Raw genomic sequence first — 15,515 nt, 5'->3', positions numbered from 1 at the left:
GAGTTTCTCCTACACATCAAGCTTCCCAAAATTTTACAAATGAAGGAAAAACTCAAAGAATTTTGGCAACCACCACATCATGACAACCAAATATATCATTCAAGCATCAAAAATAGAATGAAAACACAATGAACCCAAAGTTTGTAGCAAAAACCTAGAATTAGAGCTTGGAGGCTTGAGGTGATGAGATCCGCTAAAAGGTTGATAAAACTCGATTAAAACCCAAGAGCAAGTTTGCAAGATGGAGGGAGAGGTGATTAGAGAAGAAAAACTAGAAAAATGGTGGAGAAATGAGGTAGAGTGAAGGGAGATGAGAGGAAAAACAAGAGGAGAAGAAGGAGAAGAGAGGAAGGAGACAAAGCTCCCTTTAATGGGCCTGACCCACATGCGAGGCATCCATGGGCGCAGATGGCGCCTGCATGGGCTGAGAAAACCAGCCTGGGGTTTCACGGGCACCCATCTGCGGCGCATGGCGCCTGTGGAGCCCCTAGCCCAGCGTGACGTGAGGCCGAGAGCCTCACGGGCGCCCATGCGAGCATGGCGCCTGCGGAGCCTCTCAGCCCAGCATAAGCACCCCGCGAGGGTTCCATGCGGCCGCAGGGAGGGCTGAGGCCCCGCGAACAAATACTAGCGTCCATACGGGCCGTATACGCCCGTGTATGGACTCGAAAATTGTAAATTTGGCATGGTTCCTCTTGCAAACATAATAAAATATCAGATTACAACCATTTTAAGCGTCGGATGACAATAAAACACAACTATAAAATACTAATTCAAGGCCAAAGCTACACAAGAAAGCCTAAGCATGAGTTGAGCACGACAACAAAAATATGAGAACTTCACGAGCATATGCATTCAACCACAACTAAGAAACTAAAAGAAATACGAAAATTTAAAGACGACGAATTTAAAAACTTGGGTTGCCTCCCAAGAAGCGCTTGTTTAACGTCATTAGCTCGACGTACCTTCATACTTTTCACCTCGAGTGGATCAAATGTTGAGGACTTACCTCCAAGTCCAGGAGAAGTGTTCCAAGAAAGGTATGGCTTCAATCGGGTGACCGTTAACCTCAAATGTGCCCTTCTCCGGATGAGTTATCTCGATGGGCGCCATGGGGAAAGACTTGAGAAAGCGTGAAGGGGCCCGTGCCACCTAGATTTTTAACTTCCCGGAAGAGTGGCAACCTTGAATTGAAGAGGAGAACTTGGTCCCCTTCCTTGAAGTGCTTACCTTGTTTGATGTGTCGGTCATGATACTCCTTAATCCTTTTCTTGTACAACAAGGAATTGTCATATGCCATAGTCGCCATTCATCCAACTCGCTTAGTTGGAACTTCCTCTTATGGCCGATTAGATGAGGGTCAAAATTTATTTGTTTAATAGCCCAGACGCTTTTATGTTCCAATTCAACGGAAATGGCAGCTTTCCCGTAGACCCGACCCTATAAGGGGTTGCTCCAAGGGGGTGTCTTATCATCTGTCCGATATGCCCAAAGGGCATCATCCAAATGATCCGTCCAATCCTTCTCGTCGCGACTCACGATTTCTCCAAAATTCGTTTCAATTCGCGGTTAGAGACTTCAACTTGCCCACTAGTTTGAGGGTGATATGGAGTTGCAACCACGTAGTGATACTCCATATCGCTTCAAAGGTGTTTGCAAGTGCGAATTACAAAAATGAGTCCCCGATCGGCGATGATCGTTCTCGATGTACCAAACTGGAGAATAGCTTTTTCAAAAATTTTACTACCACCGTGCATCACTTGTGGGGAGCGCCTGCTTCCACCCATTTGAGAGACATAATCCCACTGACAACCAAAATGAGCCGATTACCACGGGGAACTAGGGAAAGGTCCCATGAAAATCAATTCCCCACACATCAAATACTTCACAAGCTTGGGTCCGAGGATTACTGCATCTCATCTCTCCTTGAAATATTCCCATCCGTTGGCACCTATCGCCGTTGAACAAACTTCAGTGCGTCTTGAAAAAATGGAAGGCCAATAAAAATCCCGCGATCTAGAATTTTTCATCGGTTGTCCGGTTGGCTATGTAATGTCCCCGATGGGACCCAGGCATGACAATGCTCCAAGATAGAATACCCATACGAATGAGATACGCACCTCCTCACCACCTGATCAGCGCAAGTTCTAAACAAATAAGGATCTTCCCAAAAGTAGTATTTCGGATCGGTAGAACTTTTTCTTTTTGTTGATAAGTTAGCCTCAGACGCTGATCCCGTCACGGCAAGAAAGTTTGCATAATCAGCTGAACCACGTGAGTTTCTTCTTCTTGCAGACTCGGGATACTAAATAGCGCTCATCGTGAAAACCATCATTTATCTCCATCCTTTCGTTGGTGCTCTCCGATGGGGTCACAAGACGAGATAAGTGGTCGGCAGCTAGGTTTTCGGCCCCCCGCTTATCCTTTATCTCTAAATCGAATTCGTGAAGCAAGAGTACCCACGGATCGACGAGGCTTTGCATCCCGCTACTCAACAAATATTTTCGAGAGCGGAATGATCGGTGAATACTATCACCTTCGAGTAGCACCAAATATGAGCGAAACTTGTCAAATGCAAAAAACCACGACAAGCATTTCTTTCTCGGTGGTAGTGTAATTTTCCGAGCACCATTCAATGTCTTGCTTGCGTAGTATATAGGGGTGAAAAATGACCCCCTGGCGCCCAAGAACCGCCCCTCTGCGTAAGTCGCTAGCATCGCACATGAGTTCAAAAGGTAAATTCCAATCAGGGGACACGATGATCGGGGCCTCAACAAGTTTTTTCTTGAGGGTAAGGAAAGCGGCCATACACTCATTACTGAACTCAAAGGCCGCGTCCTTCTCAAGGAGCTTTGTAAGTGGTCTGGCAATTAAGGAAAAATCCTTGACGAATCTTCTGTAAAAACCTGCATGGCCCAAAAAACTCCGAATGGCCTTCACCGAAGTTGGGGGAGGCAGCTGTTCAATAGTGGAGACCTTCGCCTTATCCACCTCAATTCCTTGTTGTGATATCTTATGACCCAGCACAATGCCTTCCTTGACCATGAAATGACACTTTTCCCAGCTGAGAACCAAGTTAGTTTCCTCACATCTGGCTAAGACCCGCTCTAGATTTTTGAGGCATTGGTCGAAAGAATTACCAAAAACCGAGAAATCATCCATGAAGACCTCCATGATATCTTCCACCAAATCGTCAAATATAGCTATCATGCATCGCTGAAAAGTGGCTGGTGCGTTGCATAATCCAAAGGGCATACGGCGATAAGCGAAAGTACCATAGGGGCATGTAAAAGTTGTCTTCTCCTGGTCTTCTGGGGCAATGGGAATTTGAAAATATCCGGAGAGGCCATCCAAGAAACAGTAATATGAGTGCCCTGCTAGTCGTTCGAGCATTTGGTCGATGAAAGGTAGAGGAAGTGATCTTTTCTAGTAGCATCATTTAGTTTTTACGTAGTCGATGCATACTGCGCCAACATGATCTGTTCTAGTGGGGACTAATTCATTCTTTTTCGTTAGTGACAAGCCCGCTCATTCCCCTTTCTTTGGCACTACCTGTACAGGGCTTACCCACTCACTGTCAGAGATAGGGTAAATGATGCCTGCATCAAGAAGTTTGATCACCTCACTGCGCATCTACTTCTTTTCATATTAGGATTAAGCCTTCTCAGGGGATATAGCCGTTGGCCTATGAGTATCATCCATAAGAATCTTATGTGATGCAGAAGAAGGGCTAATTCCCTTAATGTCCGAGATCTTCCACGCAATTGCTTTTTTTATACTTCTTTAGTACACTTTCGGAAGGTCGGATTTTTGCTTAGGGGGTCGGTCGGGAGGCGATGATAATTGGAAGCTTCGACCCTTCAGAGAAATGCATACTCCGGTGTTTGGGTAGCGGCTTGAGTTCTAGTTCAGCGGTTCCTCGATTGATGATTTTAGTCTCCCAAACTTCCCAAGATCAATATCCTCGAATCCTCTACTCTAGCCTGTACTGTGGAGCTGCTACTATCCACGCACTCTTCCATAGCATGAATCTCACATTCGGATGATCCTGAGCTACTTCCCGATAAAAAATCAATTTCCTCATCAATTTGATGAACTGGTATGCCAAAGGCATCAGAATTGTTCCTCACTTTCTCATGAATAGGGATGGGGGAAAGATTAGGCGTAATAAGCTCAGCTACTGGCAACACACTACCGGATTCCAGATAATGCGTGAATAGGTCTTGCACATCATGCTCTCCCAGTGGTACAGCTCCGGTTACATTGTAACGTTCAGTCCGTCTCCAAATGTCAAAAATGTGTGAACTCATCATTCCTTCTAGTTCAAATTCCGTTAGGGATTCAAGTGGTAAATCCGAACATGGTATTTGCAAATAGGAGGCACCACTCCAACCGCTAGCTGCATCCATTAATGATAGTAGATAATGAATAACTAGGAGGTATCAGACAAAGAGAAATATTTAAAGTGGAGAGTAATTTCAAATGAATGTAGATATATGTACAAAAAGAAGCAGATGAACAAAATAATAGAAAAAATGGCTAAATCAATAAACTCTAAGTTTTCCGAGTATTCCTTGTGGGTCCCCGGCAACGGCGCCAAAAACTTGATGAGTGCGATCCGCAAGTGCACGGAGTCGTCAAGTAATACCTCTTGTGCAAGCACGAGAGGGTCGTATTCCCTGGGCCCAAGGATCTACCCTTACTTCCTCTTCGCTTATTGTCTAGCCGACAGATTCGAAAGGTTTCTCTAATCTATTAATTTAAATAAGATGACTACAAGTGGAGACTAAAAATACGGAGAGGGTATAAAATCAGGGAAAGGAACGGTCACGGATGCGGATTCCCTAGGGGCTACTAAAGTGCAGGGATGCTAAGAATGTCATGCAATTGAAGGTTTGGACCTAGAGATTTCCTAGATTAGGGTCAACCCGATGGTCACGGCCATTGACCCCTAATCCGGTATAAGTATTGACACGAATTTCTTCCGATCAAATCCTCATACGATTGCATTAACAAGTGGGGAAAACCCTAATTAGAGCCGGAACACAACTTGGTCTAGCCCTAATGGTGGAGGGTGCAGAATACCCGATGGTCACGGCGTATTCGTACATGAATCCCTTCCAAACTTGGTGTGTCTAGTACAAGGGCGATGGTCACGCTACCAAGTACAACCTAGCGGTTGGTTTTACAGAGTTCTCATGTAAGCAACACATCAAATGCACCAAGAATGAATCTCAAAACACAACAATTGCAAAAAAACAAACTTAAATCATCCAAATACACAGTTCACCCCAAGGTTCACTGACATCCGGTGACCTTGGGGTCTACTCATCCATACAAACAAATCCAAGCAACAAACCCATGCAAACAACTACAAATGGCATAATAAAAACTCCCTCAAACAATGGAAGAAGGAAGACAAGCCAAGCTAGGGTGGAAAGGCTTTCCACGGACGCCTGCAATGGGGCGGCTTCCCTCGCTCGTCTACAAACTCCCAAAGAAGAGATCGATGAAGATCTAGCCAAATCCGAGCTTCTCCCTTAGATTTCCCTTCTCCAAAACATGTAATCTTGCCTCTCAAAGATCGGTAAAAAGTCGGCTTGAAGAACTCTCCCAAAAAAACTCCTCCCCGCCCCTAGAAGAGATCGAGCTGCTATATACCCCGTGGATCCCATGCGGGCTCCATGCGGGCGCATGGAGCCCGTGAAGCTCACGACCAAATGCCCAAAAACCTCGCGGTACTACGTTGCTCGACTACGGTGTTTCCCTCGAGCTGTTTTTGCTACTGATATCGAGACTTGAGAATTCCCGGCAAGAACCTCACGGGCATCCATGCGCGCATGGAGCCCGTGGAAACTCCCACCAAATGGCAGCGAAAGCAAGAACAATGGCACCTCGCGATGTGTCGCTACGGTGTTGCTACGATGCAGGGACCCCAAAAATGCCGCTTTTTGATGTCGAATTCATCCGATTTGCATTTTTGAGCATTGTTTGACTCATTTAAGACCCCGCAACACCGAAATAACCAATTTAGACATAAAACGGGCATCAATTCGTTAACATGTTCACAAATAATACACGATTAGTACATATAAAATACATACATTTAGGCGTTTATCAAGAACCCTAGTAAGCAATGGTCCATGGATACCATCAATCAAAGAAGCTATAATAATGCAAAATAAATACTCAAGTTCTCAAAGCAATAACCAACAAGATGAACATGGATCAAGCCAATAATCTAACCCCTAGGTCATTCATCCATCAACAACAAGGAAAAGGAAGGAGATGGAAGCTTACCTCAAACTTTCAGATGTAAGATGGATGAATCTTCAGCTCCAAAGTTAGATGAACATGGATCAAGCCAATAATCTAACCCCTAGGTCATTCATCCATCAACAACAAGGAAAAGCAAGGAGATGGAAGCTTACCTCAAACTTTCAGATGTAAGATGGATGAATCTTCAGCTCCAAAGTTAGAAGAACAAGGAATTTACTAAACCTAATTTCTTCTCCAAGAGAACCACATGGAATTGAGATGAAGAAGAGTGCAGAAGGGGTAAAGGGTTAGGGTTTACAAAAGACTAAGAGTGTCTTTAAATCGAGGATATAAAAGCCAAAGCACTGCCGTGCTTCACAAAAAGCATGGCTCTACTTCACCCCGTGCACTGCTATAGTAACATTGCTACAGTAAAGAACACGTCATGACTTCGCTAGCAAAAACACAGGCCCACTTTTGGATGTGCAAATTATAGAAATTTGAGAAATGTTCTCAGCACGAGCAGGGGTCTCAGAGTATGGTCATGCTCTCTTATGCACAAGCATGCTTTAGGTCATGCACATTACATATTGGCTAATTTTGTACCAAAAAAAGCCAAAAACCCTCCTAAAAAGTGTACAAGTATAAGCATTGCTTAAACACAGGCATGCTTACGCTTTTTATACTAAAATACATCAAAAAGGCTACTTTACAACCACAAACTCCACTAATTGAACCAAACACTTCTGAACATGATCGGTTATGAACACCCGCAAGTGCACGGGGTTGTCAAGTAATACCTCTCGTACAAGCACGAGAGGGTCGTATTCCCAGGCCCAAGGAGCTACCCTTACTTCCTCATTGCGTGTTGCTTAACCTACATGTTTAAGTGAGTGCTCTAAAATACAAAAGAAATAGAAAGAACTCAAGGACGGAGTCTACAGTTGAGGTAAAAGAGGGTGAAAATGAAGGGTTGAAAATGGTCACGGATGTGGATTCACCTAGGGCTACTACAATGTGAAGGATGCTAAGACTAATAAGCAACTGGTAGTTTGGACCAAGAGAATCTTGGGATAGGTCAACCTGATGGTCATGGCAATTGACTCCTAATCCAATACGGGTATTGATCGCTTCCCTGCAAGTGTAAGGGATCGCCAAATAATACCTCGTATGAAGACACGAGGATCATATTCCACGGGGCTAAGGTTCTGCTATTACTCATTCTCGAACTATTATCTAACCTAAGATCTTAAGTGATGGATTTAACTCTACTAGATGCAATTAAAACTAAAACAAGATTTCCAACAAATTAGAGAGAGCAAGCAATGAGTAAGCAAGAGAATCAATGTAATATAAAGGCCTAAGGATGTGGATCCTCTTTGGGGACTTATCATGAAACATGGATGATGATCAAAAGATGCAAGGGTAAATTGGGTCAAGAGATTTCTAGATTAGAACAACCCCAATTTCTAGGCGATTGAACCCTAATCCCATATGAACATTGATAGGAATTTCTTCCAAATCTATGCTCCTACGATTGCATTAAGTACAAGGAAATCTCAAATAGTAGTAAACCTACTCTTCTTCGGCTTGACATTAACATGGAGGGCTACTAACACACAATTTCTCGGCGTGATGATACATATATTCCCTTCTAATCCATTCAAGATATAATACAAGCGAGCAAGTCACATCTACATGCATCACTCATAAAAGAGCTACGAATTTCTCCTTAGTGTACCACTTAGCATGAAAACAATGGATTAAACCTCAAAATAACCTAAGCATATAATGAACAAGTAATCATCCACAATACATGATAACCCCCCCTCCCCCTCCCCCACGCAGCGCCCACCACTAGGTTGACTAACACCCGGTGGCCTTGTTGGTCGAGTGTGTCATCATCCCACAACAAACAACACAATCAAGCAAAACATAAAGCAAAAGCATAGATGACACTCCCTAGATGAAATGGTGGAGGAGGAGATAGAGAATGAGCCGAATGAGGCTTCCCCCAACAAAGGAATGCCGAATGACGCTTCCCCTAGCAGCGGGTCTCCTTCCTTCAAATCGTGGTTGATCTCCCCTTTGAATGATGTTGCCTTCTTGCCTTGAGAGCATTGGACCTTGGCCTTCAATGATCTCCTAGCTTCCTTGTCGTTCTTCTCCTTCCTAAGGTCGCCCAAAGTCTCTCAAGTGGTCTCTCAAAAAATGTCCAAAAAAAGTCCCTTGTTCTGCCCTAAAAGTCAACTTTTATATCCCTCATGGCATATGGGTCGTATAGGGGTTGTATGGGGGTTGTATAGCACTCAAATAATCTAGATTCGCGCTCCATACAGGGTGTATACGGGGTCCATACAGCCTGCATACGACCCCCATAGTGGGTGGTATGGGGGTGGTATGAAAATCTGGGCAGACAACTTTAATTTCATCCCGCTGCTACAGTGCATATCTCCCCCATACTGGGTGGTATGAAATTGTTGTTTTCTTGTCTTTTTGGCTAAATGATATCTTCTTGTTCTACATGGCTTTCTTATGCCCTACAAAGTAAATAGTAGATGATTAGGCCCAAAACGGGCATCAAACCTAACAAAATACATGCAAAGTGAATATGATATATATATATATATATATATATATGAAAACACCTACATTTAGACACTTATCAAATATCCCCATACTTAAGCATTGCTTGTCCCCAAGCAAACAACTCATGAAAATCAAAGAGACTGAAAAGGTGGCCAAATGCATTATCTCTGCCATCAAGCAAATATAAGACTCCATAAGCAATGGATAATGATACATAGATGTTGAGTTATAGTCAATAAGAATAATAAGAAATATCATGTCTCATCCCTTATATCTCTGTGCCGTGTAAGTGAATTTTATATCTCATTTGTCCTGATCTGGTCTAGCCTAAGGACTTTAATCAGTACAGCTCTAGATGCTAATCACTCCACATACAAATAATACTAAGCCTTAAACTATTAAGTGCTACTTCAATGGCCAAGTAAGATCCCTCTATATCTTTATCTTGAAACTAAATCCTCTTTCTTCTCAAAACCTTAGGTAGGTACTCAAAAAGATCACGAGGATTTTTATTTTCATTTCATCATTCATTTCTTTTTTTTTTTGAGTCCGACTAACGTAGATTGCACCAACATCATTTTGAAATTTTAATGGAGGGTGCACATGCTGGTTAGGCACAAGAGCCACCCAACTACTCGATTACAATCTACATAGACGCATTTATGCTTCAGTAGCAGAGGAATACTGACATAGACTCATTTTCTTTCTTTTTCTCTCTTTTTCATTCATTTCATCATTTTTTCCACATTCACCCTAGATCACATCTTCAGAGTACTCTACATGACAAAAAACTAGGATTAACTCAACAAGACTTAGAATTTCTTAAGAGTCCATTGAAGGATAGAACTTAGTGTTCTAAGGCCAAGTACTCAAAGTAGTGTGTTAATCATACAAGAGAGTTAGAGAAGTCACATTGGCTATTCCCAGGGCATCGACAAAAAATTCAGTGCACATGACAATACTAGGGGTAAAACAGGATTCACTAAAGTATAAAAAACCAGTAACTCACATCAATCATTAGTCTAAGCTAAAAGAATCTTTCAAGAATTAACAAAGCCATCATAGGTAACACTAGCATGCAAAAAATGGTCCTAATACATGAAAGACACCCATCCCCACACTTAATGTTGTACATTGCCCTCAATGTACACTAATCATGAAAAACATGCAAGATCAAGCAATGAAAATAATATAGGAGGGTGAAAATGAACTTCCCAGGTTCAACTTGTGCTCATCGTGAGGTATAACTCGACAAAAGGTGTGGTGAGCAATACATGTCTCGTCCGACCACCACTAAAAATTAGGAAAGTTCACCGAATTCCCTCAATGCCCTGTGAAGCAAAAAGGGGACATCATCATTCCACAAAAATTTACCAATGCAAACACAAGGGAGAAACTAGGGAGAAGTCAACAAAACACATAGATGAAAAGAAAATAAAGTTTGAAAACACAAGTCGGGAGGGTAAGAACCATGCCAACTCAACAAAATACAAAAATACAAAACAAAGCAAACTAAAGTAGATAATGAGTGTCCATGCTCAAACTGGCTGCTACTCATCACAATCTGGTGCCAGTGGTTGTGGCATGCGGCAAAAGAAGTGGTCATAGTGTGCGAGAATGAACCATAGTATGAGGTGACGAAACCGTGAAAATCCTCCTCAAGTCGACGCTATCCCTCAATGATCTAGTGAAGTGAAGCTGGCCACGAATCTTGCACTGCTCCTGACGCACACCTGAATCTCTCCCTCAATCCCACTAAGTCTCGTATCAAAATCAGGTAATGATGTAGTGCCGAGGGTAGGGACAAGAGTGTCCTCAGGCTCTAACCCTATGTGCTCTGTCTCTTGCTGACTAGACTCTCCAGTGACCCGGGGACGTGTGGGTCTTCTACTCGCACGCTCGCTCACCACCAAGCCTATCACCCATATGTGGGACTTCCCAAGTTGTACTGCACCTCCTACAATTGTCATACCTCGAGTCTGCTCGAATAAACCTATGCCACAGATCAATCTAGTCATATAAGGCCCAGCAAATATAGCCCCTAATCGCGCATACGATTCCTGGTGAAGCAATGCATCGGCAACAAAGGTGGGTAAGATGAGTAGGGTGCGGCTCGAATATGCCATACATCATGTAAAGATCAGACTGCATGACCACCCCCTTGCTATCAGCCCGGCCCTAAATAGAACGAGCAATCAAAGCATGAATGTATCTGTGTGCCGAGTCTGTCATGTGTGATGCTTTTCGGGTCTGGTCACTACCTGCCAAGGTCGCCCAATAGCGGCTTCTGCTCACATCACTTGGGAAATCAAGCTTAAGACCATCACCAAGCATCAAATTTATAAACTCATCCTCATAGATTCCCAAATACTTGACAAAGTCCAAGCGGTTCATAGTACGAGTTTTTCTAAAAGCTTGGAAATGGATGGTAACACATTTGCTATCCCGCATGGATTGTGCATCTTGTCCTACCTCAAAAGTACTCAAAACCTCCAAGGTTAATTGGCGAAAGGTTGGCTCATTAAAGGCAAAAAAGCTTATCCCAACAATTATGTGATAGCTACTCCTTGACTTGATTTTCTATCCCGAGGCTCTCCACAAGCCCCCAATCGATGTAACACAACGTCTAAAATAGTTTTGTCTTCAAGGTATCATATCTCTCTCGATGATGGGCCAACTTGAAGAAGGGTACATCTGGTGTAGATGAGGGTTCGGTGGTTCTTGGGTGTTTGGAGGCGAGTCTTTTAGTGTGAGGCATCCCTACAATGAAGATAAATCTTGTTCAAGCTTATAGGGATACAAGATAAATCAAAATAAAATACAAGAGATAGAAGAAACCAATAAAAAATCAAATTTTTGTGGTCATACGGCCGTATTTGGGCCATATGGTCACTATTCACACGGCAAGAGTTTCCCCTATATTCCTGGAATCGAAAAAGTTTTACATAAATTTGTATGAAAATTCATCAAAGACATTCAAATTATCCAATCCAAGAAAAATGCTTGAGATATTCCACACAAAAGCTCCAAGAATGCACAAGAAATGAAAAAGAGGAAACTATGGCATTGAAAAAGCATACTGATGAAATATTGAGAAAACAAGCTTTAAACTCAAGGAAAACCACTAGATCGAAGTCTCCAATAGATGGGGAGACGTTTTTGGAGAAAAAATAAGGAGATTTGGCCAAGAAATGAGTGAGAAAGAAGAGAGAAAACCAGTGGAGGGAAGATAGAAATGAGAGAATGGAAGAGAGAGAAGAGAGAAGATATTTAACGGGGCAAGAATGCCCCATATGGCGCCCATACGGCCCCGTATGGGCCGAGAGGCACTCTCGGCCGAGGCTCTCTGCGTGTCCCAGACGACCCTTTATGAGGGCTATCTAGGGGCAGTGTAAGACGGCACAGAGCTACTGGATTAGCTCTGTGTCCATCTCAGACAGCCTTCATACACCCTAGGATGGCCGTATGACTTTTAAACTCACTCAAAACTTCGAAATACTACATCAAATGATGTAAAAATAATATGGCAAGCTCAAAGACTACTCCAAAAATGAATGAAATGAGGAAAACGACAATCTAGGACATGAAATGACATCAAAATATGAGTTTCTCAAGAAGTTGCACAAATAAACCACAATTAAATTGATGAGAACAATGTGCCAAGTGTGTGAGCATGACATTATTCAAAAACAAACAAGTCTAAGAAATACGAAAAGTGAAATGGACTAAGACCTAAAATACAAAAAATACAATAAAACACCCCCGAATGTTTGGGTTGCCTCCCAAGAAGTGCTTGTTTAACGTCACGAGCCTGACATACCTCATCACATACCTCATGGGGGTTCAAAGAGTTTGAAACCACCCCAATTTCCCTTGCAGTGTTGTTTCTTCCCGGCAAATTCAGTGATAACATTGAAAAGACCTCGAATTGTTCATGAGTAGAGAAGGGTGAAAAATTTACCTTCCCTCATTGAGATGTGCGGTGATGAAGCTTGGTACCTTTCTTTTTTCTCCCATGAATCTCCCTCCACACTTTCTTCACAAATGATTCTTTTTCCCCTTTTTCCATAGCATTGGTACAGGATACCTTCTCTTTTGGTTGCTTCACGTTATGAATTTGAGGGTGGTAGTAAGGGTCTTCTCATTGTTCATTCCCCAACTCTCCCAAATACTCATCCAAAGGGTTTATCGAGAGCACCTCCTGCACATAGTCAGAAATTAACCTATCAGTTTCATCAATGAAGTAAAGCGTGTCATCATGATCTAAAGAATATTTCATAGAAGCCGGCAAAGCGTACACCACTTCCTCTTCTCCGACTCTTAACATTAATTTCCTTCGTTTCAAATCAATTAGGGCACCTGAGGTGCTAAGGAATGGTCGGCCAAGAATCAATGGTGTCTCAACATCCTCATCGATGTCCATGATGACAAAATCCACTGGGAAGACAAATTTGTCCACTCGGACAATCACATCTTTAACAATCCCACGAGGTTTCTTGTTGATCGATCAGCAAATTGTAAGGTCATCCTCGTGGGACTTAACTCATCTAAGCCAAGTTTTAAATACATGGTGTAGGGCATGACATTTATCCTAGCCCCCGAGTCCGCTAGAGCATTTATTTGGACTCCTCTTTCAAGCATGCACGGGATAATGAAACTTCCCGGATCTTTCAACTTTTGTGGGAGCTTCTTTTCTAAAATGGCCAAGCAATTTCCTATACGTGCAACCATACCTTTTTCCTCCAACTTTCTCTTGTTCGTAAGGAGCTCTTTTAAAAACTCGGCATATTTAGGCATTTTGGTCAATGCTTCAACTATTGGGATGTTCAAATTTAGTTGTTTGAAAATGTTGATGAACTTTCTGAAGTGAACATCCTCCTTGTCATGCCTCAATCTGGTTGGATAAGGGATTGGAGGCTTCTACTCGGATGATTTTGACGATCCTTGTTGTTGGGGCTTATCATTTCTTCCTTGATTTTTGTCTTCACTATTTTTTTCAACTAGCTTTGGGTCTTCCCCGAAGGCTACCCCACTTTCCTTGACACTTGGATCAACTTCGACCCTTGTCTCCACTTGTCTCCCGCTTCTCATGGCAATGGCCTTCAAGTGCTCCCTTGGATTGTCTTTCGTGTTACTAAGAAGACAACCTAAAGGACGTTTAGAATTTGCCTTGGCGAGTTCCCCTACTTGATGGTCAAGTGGTTTTACAGAATTTTGGAGGTTTCTCAAAATAGAACCTATCTCACTGAACTATTCGGCGTGCTGAGTGAGCTGAGCATTCACCTTGCCAAATTGTGCATCCATCCTACTAGTTAGGCTATTGAACCTGGCATCAGTACTGAGCATGAACTTGGCAAGAACCTCTTCAGTGGTAAATTTCTTCTCAAAACCTGGTTGTTGAAATTGAGATCCTTGGGGTGTTGCAACTCTTTGTTGCTGGCCTTGGTTCCATGCAAAATTTAGGTGGTTCTTCCACCCCGGATTGTAAGTTGAGCTATATTGGTTCCCTTGATTTCATTGCTCCCCAATGTAGTCGACATTCTCAATGGAAGCAACAGAGGAGCTAGCAATAGGACATTGGGCTGCACCATGCCTACCACCGCAAGTGCTACAACTCATCACTGATTCTGACCTCAGACTACTGGCCATAAGAAGATCAAGCTTTCGAGTTAACACATCAACCTTTCTGGCCAAGGCATCATTGTTACTCACTTCATAATGCCCAGTAGTCTTTTATGAAGATCCTCTTGAGGCCCAATGTGATTCATTGCTTGCCATAGACTCAAGTAATTGCTCAGCCTCATCAGTGCTAAGGGATCCACCCGCCGCGGCATCAATAATTTGCGAGTAGCATAGTTTAACCCATTGTAGATGATTTGTACTCGTATCCATGAAGCATAACCATGATGAGGGCACCTTCTATGGAGATCCTTGAATCTTTCATAAGCTTCAAACAATGTTTCGGATTCCCCTTGTTTAAAGCCTGAAATTTCTTGTCTTAACTTGGTCGCTTTGCTTGGCGGAAAATACCTCCCAAGGAACTTCTCAACCATATCCTTCCATGTTTTTATTGATCCTGGAGATAATGATGTAAGCCAACGATATGCCCCATCTCTCAAGCTAAATAGAAATAGCCACAAACGGATAGCATCGTCTGACACCCAATTAATCTTGAATGTAGAGCAAATTTGGAGGAACCGGGAAAGGTGGTCATGTTCATCTTCATTTCCAAGACCATTGAATTGAACCGAGTTCTGGACCATGCCGATTGTACTTGCTTTAATTTCAAAATTGTTGGATGCCATGGATGGTGCTTGCACACTAAACTCATCACCCGTGAATTGAGGTCTTTCATATTCGGATAAAGTGTGTCGCTCTTCGGCCATGATTGAAGACTCTCTATCCTCAATTTCAATGTTCTGTGTGCCCGACCCTTCACCAACTTCTCTCAATCTCCGATGGAAAGTTCATTCAATTTCACTATCCGATGTAATCAAGGTCGATGGATTTGAACATGTCATGCACAGTACCTTACAAAACCAAGAAAAATGGTAGAAAGTTAAGATCAAAGGAAAAGAAAAATAACGATAAAAAAATGAGTAAATAATGAAATGGCTAGAGTAATAATCTAAACATTTCCTAGAATTCCTTAAAGTGTCCCCGGCAAT

At 42.7% G+C, this 15,515-nt stretch overlaps 1 non-coding gene across 1 annotated transcript; it reads left to right on the top strand.

Moving 5' to 3' along the window:
- Positions 1-14,746: 14,746 nt before the first annotated feature.
- On the top strand, positions 14,747-14,852 carry LOC120254556. Its single transcript, XR_005534658.1, has one exon. It is a non-coding gene; the product is annotated as a small nucleolar RNA R71 (small nucleolar RNA).
- The last annotated feature ends 663 nt before the right edge of the window (positions 14,853-15,515 follow it).

The sequence above is a fragment of the Dioscorea cayenensis genome, unplaced genomic scaffold (genome assembly GCF_009730915.1).
Source record: "Dioscorea cayenensis subsp. rotundata cultivar TDr96_F1 unplaced genomic scaffold, TDr96_F1_v2_PseudoChromosome.rev07_lg8_w22 25.fasta BLBR01000492.1, whole genome shotgun sequence".
NCBI lineage: Eukaryota > Viridiplantae > Streptophyta > Magnoliopsida > Dioscoreales > Dioscoreaceae > Dioscorea > Dioscorea cayenensis.
Note: the sequence above shows the minus strand (reverse complement) of the source record. Positions and strands in the feature narration are given on the sequence as shown.